The 17,989-nt window shown below is 35.1% G+C and overlaps 1 protein-coding gene across 6 annotated transcripts in view; it reads left to right on the top strand.

Annotated features, from left to right (window-relative positions):
- The window catches only part of PCDH7 (protocadherin 7), a 409,841-nt gene that overhangs the window by 353,057 nt on the left and 38,795 nt on the right, over positions 1 to 17,989 (top strand). Inside the window, exon 4 of one of the 6 annotated variants that reach the window (XM_057546767.1) lies at positions 2,199 to 2,215. The exons of the other annotated variants lie outside the window; for them this stretch is intronic. The gene's annotated coding sequence lies outside the window, so the exon portion shown is untranslated. Of the gene's footprint in view, positions 1 to 2,198; positions 2,216 to 17,989 lie in introns of those variants that run through there. 6 annotated transcript variants of the gene reach the window in all.

The raw sequence follows: 17,989 nt of genomic DNA, 5'->3' as shown, positions 1-17,989 counted from the left end.
TAGATGAGGTAGAAAATGAATAAGATTTTAGTTCCTGCTCTCTGTGAAGCCTGTGCTGTCCCTATCACTCTCTCCTTCCATTCATCTTTTTGATGTCCAAACCTATGTAAAAAGAAAGCAGAGGAGAGTTGCTTTTATTGGTTTTAAGTAAATAAATTAAAATTGCTACAAAAAGCCTAATCCTTGATCTACAGCATTTCAAAAGACTTTTCAGATGATGATCTCCCACAAGTATTTTTAAGATCCTATATACATTATCATGCACAATAAGCATCTTGTTTTGGTTTACAAAATTTGAAGACAGGTGTATATGTATATGATATGCACAGAGAAAACAGTATAGAGAAAATCCCACTTTCAGAAAAGAATCAGTCCTATCAGGAGTAGTAACATGTGTATGTTTCTGTCTCTATAAGTATGGGACTATTTTATATATATCTGTGCATGAAACATATCGTCTTGGGCATCTCTTTTAAGACAGGACCATACAAAAACAAGCCTGGTATCTTTGCAACTCATGCTAGATAGAGGTCAGAATTCCAAAAGGGTCAGAGCCAAAGCACAAGGAATAATACATATTTGATCAAAATTCACTCATAGGCTAAGAGGTGATTGGCAGAGAACAAGCAATATTAAGCACTCAGCTCTTCTCAGAGAAACCACAGTGAATACATAGCCAAGAATACCATCTGTTGAATATGAAATTCTTGGATCAAGATATTATAGATACATTTCCCCAAATAGCAGGGACAGAAGTCTTTCTGGGAACAAAATCACAATAACGTTGCAGAGACGCCAAGTGAAAGAGAGGCAAATAACTGTTCACTGTATTGTGGGGAGCAGACTTCCTTACTGCTAGTGCAGGGTGTGATTAATTGCATGGCATGGCTCGCGATGCTGGTAGTAAATAAACGTAGTCACCCAGTTTGAATAATTTCTAAATCAGTATGTCAACTACTAGCCATGGGTAGATCAAAATCATTTCATCCTGTGTGGTGTCTGTACCTTCATTCACTCTCAGAATTCATCGTGTTCCCTGTCATTTATCATGTTTTATAAAGCTAATAGAATGATGACTGAGTGATATTCAATGGAAGATTTATATTACAAGATTAATGAATGACACTTATCCCTAAGTAAAACTGAGACACAATTCTACACTTTATATTTAGATCTGTATTCTTAGAAAAGACATGTTTTTCTATATATCAAAAAAATTGCCTTTGCTAAAATGTGCCTATATTTGAGCCTGCATCTTTTTTAGGGAAGCAACCTGGTATCTAGAAGTAGACAATTGTTGATGTAGAAATGACCTACGCTAATGAGAAAAGGCATAGAAAGTGAAGGAGAAAGAGTGACAAACGCAGTGGTAGAATGTAGAGATTTTAATGAAAAGGACCCTGATTCCCTTAACTGCACTCATTGAAAAAAGTTGGATGCCAATGTGAAAGGGACTAAAATGTTGATTGATTCAGAATTTCATCTCATGACCTTGTTTTTTATTCACACTAATTATATGCAAATGTTTTATTTTGTATTTACCTTGGAAATTTCTATATTTTTCTTCAGTTTCCTGGAGCATCATACATTGCTATTAAGACACAACTAATTATTATTTTAAAATATAGTAGGGGCTCAATAATTAAAGGAGGGACTAGAATGATGGCATAATAAGAGCATTCTTTTAAGTACTTTATACCTATTAATTCATTTAATTCTTATAACAATTCTAAGGAGTAGATGCAATTACAATCCCCAATTATTTCTGTAGGGAAACTGAGGCAGAGATTTCAAGTAAAAGGCCAAAGTTTACTCAGTAAACTGATTTGAACCCAGCCCTTTTTCTCCACATCCTGTGCTTCTAACCACTTTGAAATATTATACATGAAAATAGCCAAAACACCATCCACTGGGACTGTTATTATCCATGTAGAGGGATCTAACAGAAAGGCCCATTTTCTTCTGGTAATTTTGAGAGGTGCATATGACAAAGAATTTCTGTAAATACTTCTATCAACAGATTGCAAGCAACACAAAGAGCAGCACAGTTATTTAGGTGAATTCGGACTTATAAACGAAACACTTAAAGAAAGTTTAGTGACTGTCTCTTGATTTTCCCTGAGCCTTTCTTTATGTCTTATACATGCCATACCTTTTGTTTTGTGTTATATTTGTATATGTCTCTTTTCTCTTTCTAGGCTTCTTGAAGGCAAGAGTCATTATTTAATGGTGTTTAAATGGTCTTTAAAATATTGCTAGTGGAAAAAATACATGACTCAAGGATATCTGTGATAATTCCCCAAATTAACAATAAAAAGAACATCTTACAGGGCTTCCCTGGTGGCGCAGTGGTTGAGAATCCGCCTGCCAATGCAGGGGACACGGGTTCGAGCCCTGGTCTGGGAAGATCCCACATGCCGCGGAGCAGCTAGGCCCGTGAGCCACAACTACTGAGCCTGCGCGTCTGGAGCCTGTGCCCCGCAACGGGAGGGGCCGTGATAGTGAGAGGCCCGCGCACCGCGATGAAGAGTGGCCACCGCTTGCCACAACTAGAGAAAGCCCTCGCACAGAAACGAAGACCCAACACAGCCATAAATGAATAAAACAAATAAATAAAAATAGTGTTAAAAAGAAAAATCTGTTCTATAAAAAAAAAAAAAGGAACATCTTACATTGTAATTTGACTTAAAACATTACTTCTGAACCCTTTACAATGTATAAAAGATAAAGAATGTAAAAAAAATAAAGTGCACCTGCTCCCTTAGTATCTCTGTACCCAGGTCTGCCATTTTTTCAATGTGATCAACTTACTACGAAAGTCAGCGTTTAAAAATTAGTAATTATAATTCTTTTCACCTACCTAGTAGAGTGTAGCAAAAGTTTCAAGTACCTTAAATGTTTTCAATGATAGTATTAAAGTCTGGTTTTATGCTCCAATACTTAGTTTAGTTACATGACATAATATATCACGTGTAACACCCAAAATATCTTACACTTTTAGACATTCCATTTTTACTTCCTAATACAGTGCATTTGCACTACATTTTTGAACTATTTCAGACACGTTATCTTGTAATTCTGACTCAGTCAGAAAACAGCTAAGAGCACCACTTGTTTGCTTTAGATAAATGAGTTCCTGGTCATTCATCACCTCTCATGCTGAAAATGGCCACACTTCAGTGACATTGTGTTGTTGGCAAAAGTTGGCAAAATTATACCAGTAAGTATAATTGAACAATATCTTTAAAACATTATTTCTATAGTTTAAACTGTAAAATGTTATAGTTTCTAAGGCATATAATATGATGTATTTTAGAAACAGAAAAAGAATTTGTAATAAATACAGAAAAAAAATATATGCCTCTTAAAGACCACCCTGCTATTTTAACAATTTAAGTATTTTTTGGCTACTCTACCAAAACACAAAATTCCAAGAAAAATTTATCTTATTTTTTTTCCTTTTCTTGGCATTACTTACATGTGAAGTTGAGTGAGATTGTAAATAAATCTCTGTACTGATAGGTGCTGTATTAAATGCTGTGTAAAATATCAGGAATGGCTTGAATCATAATTGTGCTTTTATATTTTTCAATTCCTGGTATAGAATTATTAAGGTTAAATTTAGAATAGTGACATATTTACAGGTGTTTTCTGACTTGAGGATCTCTTTAAAGCAATTTACAAAAGCTTCCTATAAAATTTTTCATTTTTCCCCATACTTCTACTTAATCATGCTCTCTGAATAGCAATTTTAGCTAATGGAGAAGTAACATTATATTCACAGAACCATCAACTAACTATCAGAGTCTTACAACAAGGAAAGATCCTAAAAAATGGCCATGTTAATGAGCTCCACGTTTTAGCTTTCATACATTTCTGTTGAGTAAAGCGAGCTAATTTTCTTCTGCAGGCCTCAGATAACTTAATAAGATTTTAAAGCTGCTTGTCAAATGTAATTTGACCTAATAATTACCCCTAAAGATGTGATTAAGAAACACCTGACTCAGATGTTGTGTACGTATGCAAACCACGAGTCATCACCCCTTCCTCTCCTTTGATTTCAGTGGCTAACAGCCAAGTCAGCAGGCTGAGAAGTAGCCTTCAGGAATAACCTGCCAGTTTAGAGTTTATTCAGATCATTGCACTTATGCCAAATGTGCCTAACGAGAAGAGAGTCCTTGATGTGTACAAGCATTAAATGTATGCATTGTTCTAAAAGACTTCATGGGGGGAGGAAAGAAAGGAATTCCTGTAATCTGTCTTTAATATAAATGCTAACAAATATTAAGACTGTAATTCAAACAGTAAGAATATTTGCAGTTACACTAAAGTAGATATATACGACCCTAATGATGCCAAAAAAGACTTTTTTTCCTCTAGAACTGGACACCTACTTTGCATATGAGAAGATTGTTTTTCAATCTTTGAGGTTTACAAATTGATGAGAAGCATACTATTTTTATATTCATTCTTCACTATTTTCTGTTCTGAATTCACCGATCAATGTTTAAATAAAATGTAACCCTATGTCTCCTTAGAGAATATCTATGGAAAGTGTTATCTAGATCCATTTTTTTTGCTTCCTCAAAACATTCCCTTAAACATATATCAGTATGTTCAAGAATACAAAACTTGTTCAGTTAAAAAAACCTTTTCGAAATACACTTGACAAGTAGCATTATTAGAGATTATCTCTTAATATAATGAATATTTTCAGTGATATTCTGATTATAACTTTCAACTTTCATTTCTAGCTTAGTTCATTTTTTTAAACTCCTATTATGCGGAAGAAATTTCTGGACAGACTATTATTACATTCTGTCACCAAAGTCTGAAGGCAGCTTCCTGAACTTGCTGATATTTTATTTATTTCTTACCTGAAAAAGATTTTAAAATATGCTTATATATATGCTTATGGATTTCAATTATTTGTGGATTGCTACAGAAACAAATATAAAAATAATTAAGGAAAATATTTTTAAATTTGGAAAGTAACTTGAATTTATAAGATTAAGGATATGAAAATAGATGATTTTTTCCAAGTTAATTATTTTTGTTATCTTATTTAACACGTGGATTCACAGTGATTTTTCAAACTTTTATTAATCGGTAATTCATTTATGTTCTGTATTTTGAATGAAACCATAGTAGTAAATATCACTAAAATTAAAAAATTAAGTAAAAATGAGTTGGTTAGAAAAGATAACTTTATATCCTCGTCTAATACTCATTTATTCTCACAGCTATCGTTAGGAAGGTTTACTCAACCAAAATATAATATATAATTATATGTAATATATAATTCTCATTCCACTTACAAATCTGTGCATAAAGTTTCCACTCACTGAAGAAGAATTTCACAACTTAGAAACACAGAAAGTGAGATTCTGGATATATATAATTAAAGAGTGGAGCTAAATGCTTGCATGATTAAAGGAAATGAAAAATTAGAAGTATTTATAATGGTTGAATTGTGAAATTATAATCAGGCTCAATCTGAAGTACTATGATTTCCATTCCAGTGGTCGTTTTAGTAATCTCTTGCCTGATGGAGTTACTATTCTTTCCCCATGCACATGTTCAAATTTTCTGCATACTTTACATTATGATAAACTGCCTAATTCCATGTTCTGAGAAGTGTTTGGTACAATGTTGATGTGGAATAAGGTTTCTCTTTAAATAAGAAAAGTAATGTACAAATATTTTCCATAGATACATACTCTAAAATATACATATTTCTATATCTCTAAGAAATGAGATTATCCTTCTCCAAATAAATATAAAAAGGCAAATGTCAAATCTTTATCTTTGTTAGATATAAGGATTATATAATAAATGAAATTCAAAGAATTTTGTAGGGATAGACATTGAAGAAAGAAGATAATGAATTAGAAAAAGCTACAAACATAAGGTATGTTTTGGATCAGGTTCTAATCTATCAGCAGTGGTAACATTTCTATTCTCCAGAGAGATTTGGTTACATTTCTCTGAAGCTATTTGTTCTATTAAAATCATAGAACCTTACTATTGAAAGGGCCTTTACACATTAACTAGTCCAATGGTTCTTAACTAACTTGAGTTTTGAAATGCTTTGTGAATTCGATGAGAGTTCAAGATCCCCTCACTGAAAAATTACACACGTGCCCAGAATCACAGTTCTGCACACAATTCTGTGTACATTTCCAGGAATTCCAGTTAATCCAGGCAACCCATAGACACAATTTAAGAGTCTCTGATTATTCAAAGTTCACTCTGTAAATGGAGTCAACTAGAGATCCAGAGAGTAAGAAGACTCCTTAATTCCAATTCCACTGACCTTTTAATACCTCTCAAGTTGTCCAGCCATCTGCACTGATAATGTTCCAAACAGACTCTCACCTAATGCTCATTTTATTCTGTTTCTATGAATGAAAGGAAGTGAAAATGTGTGGAAGCGACTTCCACTTTCATTAGAGACAATTCCAGCTGCACTACCTAATTTTGTCTTTATAGGTGAAAAAAGTATTCTGTCCTTTCTCTTTTGTGTAAGTGTGTGTGTGTGTGTGTGTGTGTGTGTATCCATTACCATTTCAAAGCTTAAACTAAGCTGTCCCACCTTTCTTGTAAGTGTTTGATTCTGCTTCTATCTTCCAAAGAATAATGTGGAGTAGGGCATTTGTTGTCCAGTGGCAGGTGCTTGGAGGCCGTATTCTTTTTTTTTTTTTTTTAATATTATTTTACTCTTTTTTTAATGATATATTTTAATTAATTAATTATTTTTTTATTTATTTTTGGCTGTGTTGGGTCTTCGTTTCTGTGCGAGGGCTTTCTCTAGTTGCGGCGAGCGGGGGCCGCTCTTCATCGCGGTGCGCGGGCCTCTCACTATCGCGGCCTCTCTTGTTGCGGAGCACAGGCTCCAGACGCGCAGGCTCAGTAGTTGTGGCTCACGGGCCTAGTTGCTCCGCGGCATGCGGGATCCTCCCAGACCAGGGCTCGAACCCGTGTCCCCTGCATTGGCAGGCAGACTCTCAACCACTGCGCCACCAGGGAAGCCCCTGGATGCCGTATTCTTATTTTTAACAGATATTAGCTGATTTTCAAACAGGATGGGATGTTCTTTTGTCATAAACAATAAGGAATTATTTTTAACCTCTTAGAGTAAAGCTTTGTGACAACTAAAAAAATAGCAGGAGGAGTCACTTTTACCACTTTAGGGGGGTGTCAATGTCAGCGCTGCTCCCTTCTCTTTTGCTCTGAGTAATAGTCAAAAGGTAAGTTCTACTTTTGGTATCACTCATTTAAAAAGATGCTCTGTGGAATTTGGTAGGGAGCAAAGGACTTACAGGCTTCTTCTACTTCTTTCTGCTCCTTAAAGACATATATCTCTGAGACCATCTCTTGAGGTAGTGGGATATTGTATATAGCTGGGATTTTCCTGAGCAACATGGGAAGCATGTTTGTCTTCTACAGCTTCCTTTGGAGGTTAAAGAAATGAAATTGCAAGGTATAGTGAAATTTCTGTCTATCTATTAGTTGGAAGATGAATTGTTAAACTTAAAATGCAAACATACATTTTTTCTTAAAAGCATCACTGCAGATACATCCACTGCATTGTGATTCATCTTTGGTTCCTCCCATAACCAAGTTCCTCCTATAATTGTGATCTTGGAGAAGTTACACTTCTGAGACTTTGAAAGACAACAGTGTGAGTCCCTTCTTTCCTCTGTGGTTATTGTGAAGATTAAAGGAGATAATATATGGGGAATCCTATTATAAACAAAATATCACGAGATAATATAGAAGCTGTTTATAAATCTTTATATGTGTCTTTTGAGTCTATCATCACCTAATAGCTGGAATCTTAAATGACCTTCCTACTTCTATTCATCCTTTCCAGTTTATGGTGGGCATTTTGTTAGAAGATGTGAATTCACTGGCACTGTTTTTGGGGACATTCTGTAACTTCCATCTGTACAATTTCCACATCCTCCAAATAGTGATTATAATACCTGCCTCTTTAGAGTCCTAAGAAGAATTGAGTGAAATTATGTATGTGAAAACCATTTGCAAATTACATTGCTAAAGAGAAAATGAGGTGATAGTTCCACTGTCTAGAAAATCTTTCAGTGAAGTCATCAAAACTAACTCAATCTACAGAATGAAATATTTGAATCTGTGCAGATATCTGCAACAATCTCTAGAACAGAAACATTCCAGGCCTCCCGATACAAAGCTGGACCAATCCATTTAGATTTTGAATTAAAAAGAGAGATAGCTGTATGACCATCACTTCACCACATGCTTTATAAGTACATGTTAAAACAAATCAATGAAAGACTACAGAATGGACAAAACATGTCTTAAAGACTCAAAAATCTTCACAATGGATTATGAGGAGAAACGTGTATTTTCTTGGTAAGAAATGTTTTAGTTTATACTACAGAATCACAGATAGGTCATACTGAGATAAGAGAAAGCATTTCTGATAAACAGAAGCTAATCAGCAAGGCACATCCAACAGTGGGACTGGGAGCAATTTCATAGAATCTGTTAGAGGCAAATGGAACTGGCGAGAGCATTAGAGAAAATCCTGCCCTTGGTCCAAACACCACTGATAGGAAACACATAAACAACAACAAAAAAATATGTATGGTTCAGCTGAGGGCTGCTTCTCCAAAACGTTGCCTGCAGTCAATACACACTTTCCTTTAAATCCTTAAAACATTCAAGTTAAGTTTTATGATCAATATAACCAAAAACATTATGCCTTAGGGACGGTTCTTTAGAGTTCTATCAAATGTCAATTTGCCATATAATTATTTTGTTATTTGAAAAGACAGGATCCTTGGGCTTAAATATTGATAGCCAAACTAGTCATCTTTTTAGTAAAGGTGTAGCTATAGGTGAGAAATCAAATACAGTAGTTGGGTGTATATTTTCAGAAACAAAAAAGACATTGACCTGTATAAAAGTCAAAGATATAATAGAGAACTGAATTATAGATCTACTAGGCAGGGTATTTTTATGGTTGAAACCTTAGGTTTAAATATCACTGGTACCATTTTCTTTCCTTTTATTTTAGGCTATTAATTGTGGTTGTGCAGATTGGTCCCCTGGTAGATTTTGTACCTATCTTAAATTGCATTTCTTTGGTGTAGTGAGTCCCTTTCTACCACCCTCAGTTTTACCCTGGAGTATTGAATCTGAGGATGATTAAGGATAGGGAACCAAAGGCAATGGGAGTCGTTCATCGGGGGCACCTGCAGGGGATTTTATAACTTTTCTATTCCTATTGAGAATCGACTAACTGACCCCAGAACGGTTCTCTGTAGGCCCTTCAAGGAAACCTAGTTTCTTATCAGATATCGGTACTTGTTCTGTCTTCCAAAATAACTTCTGTTGGTGTCTTTTGTCTGGGTCTCTGTTTTGCAGTAGAGCATTGTGAGAAATTATCCATTCTTATTTTTCAAAAAAATGATTTCAGTATAAGCATTTCTCTTTTAATAAAAAAACACCTCCTGGTCCTGACAGACGACCAAGTACTGGTCGATTGAGGCTTGGAAGTGAAGGAATCAACTGAGGTTTTCTGCATGGGAAACAATATGATTTTAAAATAGAAAAAAATAATAATAATAAAGAACCCCTGTACAGTATTAATTTAGGAAAATTTCTGTTAATTAGTAACCTAGCTCTGTTTCTTCTGATAATTATTATAGAATGATTGTTTCATTCTATAACATGTAGATCTTGTATCAATACATTGTTGCTTTGTTAACGTTAAGCAGGATATTATAAATTCTTACCTAATTAAGCCTGAGGTAGTCTTGCCATAGTGCTCCCATCATCAGATGTTCATTTTCCTTGGTGCTAGTGACCTAGGGTAAATAGAAAATCGTTGTATGGAAATAACCTGCCTAATATTTCAGGCCCTTAATAAGTGCTGAAATATTACAAACCATAACTTCACTAATAATACATATCATAGTCTAAAACATAGTTAAACTGTGTGTGTACAAGATATCCTCTAGGCCCCAAAGTATTCTCAGTTATTTGCATCATATAAAATTGTTCCCCTTCTGTGAGAAGTTTGGCAGATAGAATTATTTCTAGTTTTTAGAATGTATTTTGCTTAAATAGTCAAGAAAATCTATTTTATATTTTTTTCCAAGATTTGAGTCACCTTTCCATTACAGAAACGGATACAATCAAGCTTGCATGAAAATAGAAAGTTGGGTCACTAGATCTGGAGGGGAAAAAAAATTGTGAAGTAATTGAAGGATATAAAAAAGACCTAGAGAAGAACCTGCTTTTCACCTTGTCCCAAAACACCGGGTAAAAGTAGACACTCTCAATTAAATTAAAGGGTAGCAAATTTAGAATTTCTTTTTCTATCATATAATCAACCTGTGGGATTTACAGCCTCAGGAGGTTAAGTTAAAACCTCTGTCTAGAGTTTAAAAACAATTTCATGCCTGCAAAAGTTTAGGTGATGGTGTAGGAATAATCAAATCTCACGCTTTCAGGCATAAAGTGATAAATGGACAAGGGAAACCTTTTCCCATAGTAAAACATAACTGGGGACATGTTTCAAACCTTAGACGTTTGTCAATGTGAGGAAAAGAGCAATCAGGTGATAGTAGATTCTATCATCCTTGCTCTATGTCGGGTCATAAAATTTGTTACTGAGTTTATTGTATCCTAGGAGATAAACAAGCCAAAAAGGAAAATCCCATAAGTATACTTTCTCTGAGTCCATAATTGATCAATTTGAGAATAATGAAAAATACATTCCTTTGATTTTTTTATTTGTTTACTGTCCATAGGTTTTTCTGTCAATGTGTGTATGTGTTTTCCCATTAGGTTGTGTGTATATATTTTTATATACCTATATATTTTTATGTATTTATATATGTACGTATATATATATATATATATATATATATATATATATGTATATAGAGAGAGAAAGAGAGAGAGAGAAAGAAAGAAAGAGAGAGAGAATGAGAAAGAGAGAGAGGATTGTTTACCATTATTATGCAACTTTTGTTTTAGAGGAAGTAAATTTTCCCCAATTTGTCTCATCTAGACATCCACTAATCTATGACAAATGGATGGCATGTGCCTGCCATTCATTTTAGTGGATGACACAGTGACATATTCCATCTTAAAAAAAAAAACCAAAAACTTGTTTTCTCAAGTAACACACATGCACTGACTGTGTAGATGGGACTTTTTTTTTTTTCTCCAGAAATATGTCATTGATATTTTTTTTGTAATTTCCCTAGTGAGGCTTAATGACTTTATATTCAAGTTATTAACTACCTGATAAACCCAACAAGTACAATGAAAGTATAATGTAAAAAGAGCTGGCCTAGTTCAAAGGCAGGCTAGGCTCTATGTACCTTTATATGTATATGTTTCCCTATTCAGTTGTTAACTATTAAGTACCTGCCCTTGTCTTAAAGAGATTTCTTTTAAACTAAGGCAAAGTTATCAAAGATCTGACATGTTGAAAGTGTAGGCTGCTGTTATTTTACCCTCACTAAGGAAATGTATATGTTTTGAGATGATTCTTACCTAAATAAAAGATTTTCTAGGAAAGGTCTTTCAGGCCATGGATTATCCTAATGGAATATATTTGGGAGTATCCCTGTAATCCCAAATTCTTCACGTACTTCTATTTAGGCAAACCTAGGCTTGTTTCCTCACCCAGAGAGAAGAAAAATGGAATCAGAATCTTGGATTTATGTCCCCAGCTGCCAATTCCCCTACAAAGTGATGTCACTGCCCACATAGGCAGGCCAGGGACACCAGTTAGCTTTCCTGTTCCCATATTTAAACTGTATTATCATCTCTGAGGGTATTTTTGTTTCTAGTTCTTACAACTGACCACTGGAAAAACTCAGGCTTAATCATAAGCTATTTTTGTGAAATGTATTTCTAGCACAATTTGAATTAGTGTTTAGAAAACACTACATAATAATAATTATCATATATTGAGTGCCTGGTGTTTACCAGTTTATATTTCTAGTCTTTTTAATAAGTTTGCAATGTAAATATTGTTCCACTCAATTTGCAAGGACTCAAAGAGGCTGACCGATCGTTGCAGAGTCTCAAAGCTAACCATTACTAGAAACAGTAGGAAGAACAGTGTTGTGGTAATAGCATGGGGTCTGATACCAGACCATGTGGGTTCACATCAGTTTGGTCACCTTAACTTTATGACCATTGCAAAGTTATGTAACTGGTAGATAGTAAATACATAATATAAATATCGGCTGTCTCCCTTGCTTTAGTTCTCAGAAAAGTTATCCTTGTTTCTAGTAGTCCCTTCTGCTTCTAAAATAGAATAGACTAGCTAGACACTAGCTAAAACACTTGGCCAGTATTTTAATGCAGGGTGTATTTGTTGGCTGGGGCTGCCATAAAAATATACTTGTAGGGCTTAAACAACAGACATTTTTTTCTCACAGTTCAGGAGGCTGGAAGTCCAAGACCAAGGGGTAGAAAAGTTTGGTTTTCCACAATTCCTCTTCCTCTGGCTTGCAGATATCCTCCTTCTGTCTGTGTCCTTTCATGGCCCTTTCTGTTTGCATACACACCCCTGGTCTCTCTCTGTCTTATCTTATAAGGACACCAGCCCTGTTGACTCATCTAACTTTAATTACCTCTTTAAAGGCCCCGTCTCCAAATACAGTCATATTGGGGGTTAGGGCTTCAACATAGGAATTTGAGGGTAATACAATTCAGTCCATAACACAAAGGGAGAGAATAGTATTTCATTTGTCATTGACACAGTCTGGGAGACACTGGAGTGCTCCACTACAGGGCACAGAAGTTGCATTAGTTATGCAACCTGAAAGGGGGCAAAAGTGGAGTCACTATTACCTTATACTGTGGGTCTGAGTTTGGTTTAATCTGCTCTCTAAGTGGATTTCCTTTATATAAGCAGCATGTGTCTGCAGAAGCAATCTGCCTAAAGCTGTTTGTTCTGCCTGGATAGGCAAATCATACACTCAGAAAAACGTCAGGGAAACCTGGGCAGACATATATTTATCATAGGAAGTGAATTTACAAATATTATCTACTATATGCAAGACATATGTTATGGAAATCTATTGATAATGGATGAGGGGCTTTGCCTCAAGATATATGCAAGTGCTTGGTATGCATACAGATATCTTTAAAAATATATCATGTGCAGTTTACTTATTGCTTATTATGTCAGGGACTGTGATACATTATCTGCTTAATTCTTACTAAAAGCTGAGGAAGAGAATATTATTTCCCCCATTTCACATATGGGGAAGTTAAGCCCCTGAGAAGCTAAGAAACTTCTTGAAGACCAAACAGCTAGCAAGTAGAGTAGGTATGTCCCTTACATTTCTCAGCCCATGCTCTAAACCATACTGACCGACAAACCAAAATATGGAAAGATTACTTGACACGTGTCTCCATTAGCTTTTGTAGTAATGTCTTGTGATTTTGTATCTATCTACATGGGCCTGTCCCTTCTTGCAAGAAGGGAATGTGATTGATTCTTCTTTACATCGACAGTGTTTAACACTGTGCGTATGCCATGGTAAGGCCAAGGTGAACGCTGGACTAGGAGGGAGGGAAGGAAGGAAGGGAAGAAGGAAGGAAGGAAGGGAGGGAGGAAGGGAGGAAGGAAGGAAGGAAGGAAGGAAGGGAGGAAGGTTACACATCGCTGAGTATACACATTGCTGAGTATGGTTCTCATTCTTGCTACTCTGCCTTGAATGTGCCACAAAACCACCACAACCATTATACACAAATGCATACAAATTCATATAAATTATAACGTGAAGCTTAATCAATTAATAGCTCTGATTTCTTCAGTTCAGGAAAGGCCCCAAGAAGAAGATAAAAATTGCAGCTGAGGTTTCAAACAGAAATAGATTTCGATAAGATTAGTTAGAGAACAGTTTAGCTGAAATACAGGGGTGTTAGAAGGAGATCAGTGAGGCTGAAACAGGTTTGGAGAAAAATAATGGGAGGAGATTTTAAGTCAGTGTCGAACAAAAATTTCAATAAAAGGGTAGGTATTTATGTAGGCAAAGAACTTCAGTAAAACTGAGTTAAGATAATCCCAGAAGAAATGTACTATCATATGTTTTTTATCATTTAAGTGTATGGTATGTTCCCTCTTGGTTTCTGAAGTATAACAACTGGGGAAATTTTGATAGAAAACAGGTTATTATTAGGCAAGACACTTGTCCTTTCTCACGTGGTTAGCACTGGAAGCCAGAAGCAGAATTTTCGAGTCCCTGGTTATTTTAGGGATAATCTCTTTTTAGAGAAAACTGAGTTATAGAGAAATTAACCAGGGCTAATTCAAGTTTACAGAGCAGCAACAGAACTGGATTCCAGAACACCTGGCTCTCTCTTCAGTGCTCTTTCAACACCAGTCCAATTTTCTGGGCAAGTTATCAGTGGATAAGTCAGGAAACTAGAACCATGGTCTGATATAAATTGTCCTTAAAGTTATAGAAAAATGCTCTTTTATCTAGATAGTTCTGCACATGCATTTACTAATATCTTTGGCATGTGGAAAATTGGTTTCATAATCTCCAGAGAAAAATTGTTAATTTCTGCCTGGAGCATTCTCTCTACTGATTCCTATCAGAACATTTGCAACTCTAAAATTAATTTTACCCTATTTACTGTGTTGGTTGTAATGAATCATATTCAAAATCACCAAAAACTTACACAAAAGACTGCACAGGAGAAAAGAAAATGCATTTGGTTTTCCCAAGCTGCTTCTCTGTTGATTATTACCAGGTAACATTTTTTTTCTCATTTATATGAAAATCGAGATAGAAATGAAAGTAATGTATTAGCTGTTTTGGAAAAAAATATTAAGTCAATTATACTCTAGCAAGATTTATAAGAACTAAAGTGAGTTTAAATTTGAATTGTCAAAGGAAATTTTACATGCATTAAGCACTCAGTAAAATCCATCATATGTATTTAATTATGTACTGGGTTTTGAACTGCTATATCTGAAGTGGAATTTTTATTTAAAAAAAAGATTTTTTTAGAGAACTTTTTCTAGGCATTGCTTGAAATTATACCTGTAAGTATAATTCAGGTATTCATGCATTTTAGTGAGAAGATTTGGGGGAGATTGTATGCATATGTGTGTGTGACATAACCAGATACAGGTTTTTTTGTCTCTTTGTAGTAAGCATACTTTGGGAAAAAGCAGTTAACAATTGTCAAGTCTGTCAAAGTGCAAGTGCCTTAAACTTTATATATATTCAGGTGTCCTGGAAAACCTACTACTCTTTGTTGTCCTTTAGATGCCTAACAATGTGTGTTGAAAGTCCTGCATAGTGGGGTGTTATTTCTAAGTATGAAAAAGTCTTATCATGGCAGAGTAAGCATTGACCTTTAAATCTCCCCTTCAGCTGAAATGTTAAAAAATTGAGCATATTACATAAATACATTGAGCATACTTTTTATAAATGCAAGGCACCACAAACCATATTGAACAATTCAAAGATCTATGACATGGTCCCTGTGTGTGTGTGTTGCATCTGTACAGTCTCACAGTAAAATATGGATGAACCAAGCATAATTCTATATTACAAATGAAAGGACATGGTAGGAATACTTTGCAATAACAAACTCATCTCTTTATGCATGAAAAACTTCACATGGCTCTGACCCTAATGACTTAAATATTATCTCTGTGGAGCATTTTTCAAACCCTATTAATGTTTTCATATCTGCCAGTAACAGAGAATTATTTAAAATGAAATAAGATATTGAGAATTCCGGCAGTAGGCATCATTCTTAGAGTTGTTACTTTAAATGAAAACTGGTAGGTAAGGCAGCCCAAAAATGTAGCCCCTTTTGAGACAATAATTTTATCCTTTGTTTTACTCTCCTCTTCCCCAAACAAAATCCACAACCCGAAGTAATAATGTCACCTGGTATCAGTCTACAAGTCAAGTGAAAAATGTAGAAATGAAATGCTTCATTTTGCTAGCCTCTCTGGGGCTATTGAGATTAACAGAAAGAGGCAGCATTCCTGGGAACACCAGTGTTCATAATGTTGAAGATCTCTTCTGAAAGTGGAACAATGAAAAAAGCATTTAAAAACAAAAGAAAAGTGGAAAAGATTTATGAAAGGTATTCTAGGATGACAGTCAAGGATCATGCAAAGAGATCTGTGTATGTGTATCTGATACATAACTTGAACACATGATTTTCATTTCCCTTACCTTTTATGGATTTTATATATTAGAAGTGATAATAACTATCTACTTTTTGGAGATATAATTTAGAGTCATCATAAGATCCAGATTATTCACATTCAATAATACATACTTTTTTTAAAATTAATTAATTAATTCTTATTTATTTTTTTTATTTTATGGCTGTGCTGGGTCTTTGTTTCTGTGTGAGGGCGTTCTCCAGTTGCGGCAAGTGGGGGCCACTCTTCATCGCGGTGCGCGGGCCTCTCACCATCGCGGCCTCTCTTGTTGTGGAGCACAGGCTCCAGACGCACAGGCTCAGTCGTTGTGGCTCATGGGCCCAGTTGCTCCGCGGCATGTGGGATCTTCCCAGACCAGGGCTCGAACTCATGTCCCCTGCATTGGCAGGCAGATTCCCAACCACTGCGCCACCAGGGAAGCCCCAATACATACTTTTTTCCATGATATATTTCATAGAACTATATAATAAAATATGATTTAGTTTGTATAATGTATAATCACTGAAAGGTTGTTAATGTTTGGGAGTAAGTTTTTTTAAGTTGATGTTTACATTAGTATTCTCATGTGGCAGACAGAAAAAAATAAATAATGTGCATAATACTATCTTCATATTTGAATATTTAGTATTAGCTATAATAAAGTTCTCCTTACACAGCATATGGCTAATTGCCAGACCAGAGTCTTTTGTCATTTGATAATTATATTTTTTGGGAGATATCAAATTATGTTATGCACCTATTTTCTTATATGTCCTTGCAATTTTTCCGTAATTAGGAAGTTTAGATGATGTTGAAGGATATTTTATTTATTTATTTAGTTTGAAGATAACTTTGTATAGTCCTTTCTACTCCATATCAAACAAGTACCAGTAACATTTTACTACTCATTCACTTTTTTTTTTTTAATTGGAGTATACTTGCTTACAATATTGTGTTAGTTTGTTTATACTGTACAGCAAAGTGAATCAGCTCTATGTACACATATATCCCCTCTTTTTTGGATTTCCTTCTCATCTAGGTCACCACCAGAGCATCAAGTAGAGTTCCCTGTGCTATACAGTAGGTTCTCATTAGTTATCTATTTTATACATAGTATCAATAGTGTTTATATGTCAGTCCCAATCTCCCAATTCATCCCACCCCCCTCCTTTCCCCCTTGGTATCCATACATCTGTTCTCTACGTCTGTGTCTCTACTTCTGCTTTGTAAATAAGATTGTCTATACCAATATTTTCAAATTCCACATATATGCGTTAACCTACAATATTTGTTTTTCTCTTTCTGATCTGACATACCTTACTCTGTAACTACTCATTCACTTTTTTCAAAAAATGTTTGCTTTAGTCTTCTTTGACTTTTTTTTTTCTTTTTTCCTTTAGCATCTTTATTGGAGTATAATTACTTTATTCTACTTTATTCCCTATGCTTCAAATTACTATCTTTAAAATGTTTCTCCAGTCTCCCCGCTCCTCTCCAGCTTTGCTGCCCATGCTAGTTTAACTGGGTTACTAGAGTATTTTCCTATCTGTTCCAGTCCACTCTCTCTGAAGCAAGAATGCTCCTCTCAAAGTATATCTCATCATACCACATACCTATTTATAAACATTAGTGATTTACCGTTTTGACCAAAAGATTTGAGATAAGATTGGCATAGCACTAAAGAACCTTAGCTACCTTCTTTTCTAACCTTATCCCCTCACATAATCTGGACTATCCATTCTGGATCAGTTTAGGAACCCCCAAATACGTAATACCCTGTCATGCCTC

This window comes from Balaenoptera acutorostrata, chromosome 5 (genome assembly GCF_949987535.1).
Source record: "Balaenoptera acutorostrata chromosome 5, mBalAcu1.1, whole genome shotgun sequence".
Classification (NCBI taxonomy): domain Eukaryota; kingdom Metazoa; phylum Chordata; class Mammalia; order Artiodactyla; family Balaenopteridae; genus Balaenoptera; species Balaenoptera acutorostrata.
The sequence above is the reverse complement of the archived record's forward strand: the minus strand, read 5'-3'. Positions and strand labels throughout refer to the sequence as shown.